Source organism: Helianthus annuus, chromosome 9 (genome assembly GCF_002127325.2).
Source record: "Helianthus annuus cultivar XRQ/B chromosome 9, HanXRQr2.0-SUNRISE, whole genome shotgun sequence".
NCBI lineage: Eukaryota > Viridiplantae > Streptophyta > Magnoliopsida > Asterales > Asteraceae > Helianthus > Helianthus annuus.
In genome coordinates this window covers 129952295-129958004 of record NC_035441.2, presented here as the reverse complement: position 1 = coordinate 129958004, position 5710 = coordinate 129952295, and positions in this window count along the sequence as shown.

Sequence of the window (5710 nt, the reverse complement as noted above, 5' to 3'; positions counted from 1 at the left end):
TTTATGTGACTTTTCAATTTATGAAATTATTTTCGTTAAATGTATTGATAAGTAAGTAATTGAAAATTTGAAAAGCTGTTACTAATTTGTAAATTAATGATTTTAGGATTAAATTTTAAAAAACCTCGTGTTTTACACGAGTTGAATAAATATAATTTTGTATACCAAATAATAAAAAAAGTTATATTTTTAATAAATTAGGATAACAGTGAAGAGTTCAAATGAGAAGAATTTTTTTGTAAGAAGAAAAAAGAACAAAATTCAACCAATAAGAATGTTTTATTTTACTTCATTTAATATAAGTATTTAATGTTAATATAAGGATACACTGGTAAATCTACATAGGTCACTAAATTGTAGTCTTCTTCTTTAATAGCTAATACATTAAATTTTTTATAACTTATATTCAAAATATATATATTTTTTCAAAAAAATAAAATAAAATAATTTAAAGTGTAGGATAAATTACGAGTTGTGTAGGATAAATTTCAACGTGTATGATAAATTTCGAAATATGTAGCATAACTTTTGATGTGTGTAGGCAAAAAAAGTTAGTGTGGAGGATAATAGTCTTTATGGCTAATTAATTAGTAAAAAATGATAATAAATGAGGTAAGTGAAAAGACTATTTAATATTTTACAAAATTACCCTTTGTTATTTTTCTTCTCAATTAAATTTTCTTCTCAAATGAACTTTTCTCTAGGATAACATTTAATATTAATTTATTATTTATATATTTAATATAAGATAAGTAGGAAAGAGAGGTATTTGTAAAAATATATAAAATTAACAATTTAGATTTGAGAATAATATTTTATTAAAGTATGATAAGATTTAATATTCATTATTTATTTATTTATTTAGTTAATATAAGATAAGTATATATTTGCGGATGCCTTCAATGAATGACACGTGTCCAAAAATTGGTTTCTTTTATTATAGTAAATAGATATGTTATGTACACTTATTCTTTCTCTCACATTCTCAATTAGAACTTCAACGTTATATATATAGAGAAGGAGGTGTAGTTTTAGATTGAACACTACTGTATTTATGAACTGAGTGAACAAATTATGACTATTGATTTACATCATCAAATCATAAAATTTACTAGTGTATTTTCATCATCAAATCTTAACCATTGATTTACACTTGTGTATTGATAATCAAGAGCTAGGATTAGTTCATACAATTCACTATCAAGGGGATTGTTCACTAATGAACCTAACCCTATATATATATATGGAAGGGTTTAAATGAGAACGCTAAATATCGCGAGAAGCGTGAGAACAAATGAAAAAACCATGAGAACTTGGTAATAAACAATTCAAATTCAAAATTTCTTTTTACACTTATCATTATTGTTCGAGTACAGTGTTAGAAATTAAATTTACACGTTTAAATTTACGTGAATTCGTAAATAAAGAAAATTTACACATGTGTAAGTTTGTCATTTACACATGTGTAAATTTGTTATATTTACACATGCGTAAAAAATTAGTAATAGTGATTTTGAGAGAATAAATGAATTATTTGATGTTGTAAATTCTTTTTTGATGTTGTATTTTAATTACAACGAGGTTTGTATTAAAAAAATCGGTTTTGATTGGTTATTTCATTCGTTCTCACGGTTCTCGCAATATTTAGCGTTCTCAAGATAACCCTCCCCTATATATATATATATATAGAGGTTTGTATTAAAAAAAAATCGGTTTTGATTGGTTTTTTTATTCGTTCTCACGGTTCTCGTAATATTTAGCGTTCTCAAGATAACCCTCCCCTATATATATATATATATATATATATATAGGGGAGGGTTATCTTGAGAACGCTAAATATTGCGAGAACCGTGAGAACGAATGAAATAACCAATCAAAACCGATTTTTTTAATACAAACCTCATTGTAATTAAGATACAACATCAAAACAAGAATTTATAACATCAAATAATTCAATTCTCATTTCAAAATCACTCTTTTTAGATTTTTTACACATGTGTAAATATAACAGATTTACGCATGTGTAAATGGCAAACTTACACATGTGTAAATTTTCTTTATTTATGAATTCACGTAAATTTAAACGTGTAAATTAAATTTCTAACATTGTATTCGAATAATAATGATAAGTGTAGAAAAAAATTGAATTTGAATTGTTTTTACCAAGTTCTCATGGTTTTTTCATTTGTTCTCACGGTTCTCACAATATTTAGTGTTCTCATTTAAACCCTCCCCTATATATATATATATATATATATATATATATATATATATATATATATATATATATATAGTGTGAGGTTCATCGGGGAACACTAAAAAAGTGGGGAACAGTGGGGAACCGACTCAAACGAACTCCGATTGGACTCATTCCAGCGGCGTTGGAACCGTCTCATCGAACCCTAACTAGGATCTCTTAACCCTAAACCCTAAATCATAACCCCTATACCCTAAATATATTGGGGTTTGGCTTTTAGGGTTTAGCTTTAGGGTTTAGCCTTAGGGTTTAGCTTTAGGGTTTAGCCTTAGGGTTTAGAGTTTGGCTTTAGGGTTTAGGGTTTGGCTTTAGGATTTAGCTATAGGGTTTAGCTTTAGGTTTAGCCTTTAGGGTTTAGCTTTAAAGGTTTATAGTTTAGATTTTACGGTTTAGCTTAGGTTTTAGCCTTATTTTTTAGCTTTAGGGTTTAGAGTTTAGGAGTTAGTATTTAGGGTTTAGGGTTAAGAGATCTTAGTTAGGGTTCGACGAGCCGGTTCCAACGCCGCTGGAATGAGTCCAATCGGAGTTCGTTTGAGCCGGTTCCCCGCTGTTCCCCACTTTTTTAGTGTTCCCCAATGAACCTTCCCCTATATATATATATATATATATATATATATATATAGGGAGAGGATCATGAGAAAACTAAATATAAATGAGAAAACTAGAAAACTAACTAAAATCCACTAAAAAGGAGGGGGAGTGAGACTTTTAATGAAGGAGGGGTAAAATTGGAAATAAATATGTAACTTTTCAAACATTTCTCATTTCTCCATACGTTATTATTTTAAAACAAAAATGGCACCATAAGATCACAAATTTTCTTATCTTTCATTCAAGTATATTCGACCATATTTTTTATGACATAAAAAAAGATTTATGGTGTCGTCTTGTTTTCAACACTATTATTATAGCAGTGCACATGTGCAATATAACATGTACTACAATTGCATTACATGCTTAAAATTAGCTTTTTGAGTCTAGTTTAGCTTTTAGGGTTAGTTTTTTTTGAGGTTTAGGATTAGGATTAGGTTTTTGGGTGTGGGGGGAGGGGGGGTTTAGGTTTTTTTTTTTTTTTTTGTGGGGGGGGGGGGTGGTGGGGGTTTAGGTTTTTTTTGGGTTTATGTTTAGGGTTTAGTTTTAGGTTTTTGGGGGGTGGGGGTGGGGTTTAGGTTTTTGGGGGGTGGGGGGAGGGGGGTTTAGGCTTTTTTTTAGGGGGGGGGGTGGGGTGGGGTGGGGGGTTTAGGTTTTTTTCGGGTTTATGTTTAGGGTTTAGTTTTAGGTTTTTAGGGGTGGGGGGTTTAGGTTTTTGGGGGGTGTTGGGGGGGGGGGGGTTAGGCTTTTGGTGGGAGGGTGAATTTAGGTTTTTGGGGGGTGGGGGTGGGGGGGGTTTAGGTTTTGGGGGGGTGTGGGTAGGGGGTGGGTTAAGTGGTTTAGGCTTTCCGTATTAGTGCACATGTGCATGTGCAGTACAACACATTTTTTTTTTGAAAATTTTTTTCCATAAATAAAAAGTAGCGATTTTTCTTTAAAAAATTGTAAAAAAAAATTTGGTATTTTTTTAGGTTTTTTAGTTAGTTTTTTGGTTTTCTCATTTAAACTAGTTTTCTCATGATCCATCCCCTATATATATATAGGGGAATGTTCATTTGAGAAGAAATTTAATTTGAGAAGAAAAAGAAGAAAGGACATAATGGTAAAACATTAAAAAGTTTATAACTCCCCCCATTAGTTATGTTATCTCTAATTAATAAAGCAAAAAACATTTTATCCTACACATTTCAAAATTTATCCTACATGTATCTTACACTCACCGAAATTTACCCTACACATATCTAAATTTATCATACACATTTAAGAATTTATCCTACACATGTCAAAAATTGTCCTTCGCCATAAATTATTTTATCTTGAAAGAGCATATTTAAAAGTGAGTTACAAGTTTAATTAGTTACTAATTAATAACAATTGAAAATTTACCTATATGCCCTTATTAATAACATTAAATGCACATATTAAATAAAGTAAAATGGAGGATTTTTATTGGTTTAAAACTTGTTCTTTTTATTCTTACAATTTTTTTTTCTCATTTGAACCTTCCACTATATATATATATATATATATATATATATATATATATATATATATATATATATATATATATATATATAGGGTCAGGATTTAGAGAGAACGGTAAAAAGTGTGAGAACGGTGAGAACAATTTTGGTGGTGACATGTGGCATTGATGTTAAATTACACTAACGGGTAATATTGTCAAAAAACTCACTCACGTGAACTGGGTGTTCAAATAAAATGCTACAACAAAAAAAAAAACTATTTTTTTGAGCTATAATTTACAACAGCTCAAAAAACCCATTTTTTTTAGTCATATAGCTAAAAAACGCCATAAACTCCCCACACCAAAAAAAACTATTTTTTTGAGCTACAATTTACAACAGCTCAAAAAAACCATTTTTTTTAGCCATATAGCTCTCATTAAAACGCCATAAAAAACTATTTTTTTGAGCTATAATTACAACAGCTCAAAAAACCCATTTTTTTATTCATATAGCTCAAAAAAGCCATAAGCTCCCAGTTAAAACGCGACGCCAAAAAAGCTATTTTATTAGCTATAATTTACAACAGCTCAAAAAATCATTTTTTTTTAGCTAGCTCCTATTAAAACGCCATAACAAAAAAAAAAACTATTTTTCTGAGCTATAATTTACAGCTCAAAAAACCATTTTTTGAGCCATATATAGCTCAAAAAACGCCATAAGCTCCCAGTTAAAACGCTCCCACACCAAAAAAAACTATTTTTTTAGCTATAATTTACAACAGCTAAAAAAACCATTTTTTGAGCCATATAGCTCAAAAAACCATTTTTTTTGTGTCTAACCGCTTAAATTAATATCTTCTGAGCTTAGAAAAATCATAATTTGTACTGTAAAAACGCCATAAAACACCCAGTTCAGAAAAACGCCATGAAAAAACTCAGTTGAAAACGCCATAAAACAGTCAGTTCAGAAAACCCCATGAAAATAACTAGTTAAAACGCCATAAAAACACCTAGTTCAGAAAAACGCCATGAAAATACCTAGTATAAAACGCCATAAAACACCCAGTTCAGAAAAACGCCATAAAACCCAGTTAATTTTTTTTCAATAAGTATATCAATAGTATACTCGTTGGAAAAATTAAAAAAAAACGCTGAGTTTTATGGTGTAATTTTTTTCGAAAAATAATCACGTATAAAAAAGTTATTGTCGTTTAAATATGATGGGGGAAAATGGCATGTAATTGGCATGTGCACCTTTGTTTGGATCTTCCTATTTTACCCCTCCTGAAAGTTCCAAGACCCCTATTATTTACAAAAATACCACCGCATCAATCTCAGACACAAACCACAATGTGGCTGAGAATCGTTCTGACCGTTCTCACACTTTGAGGTGTTCT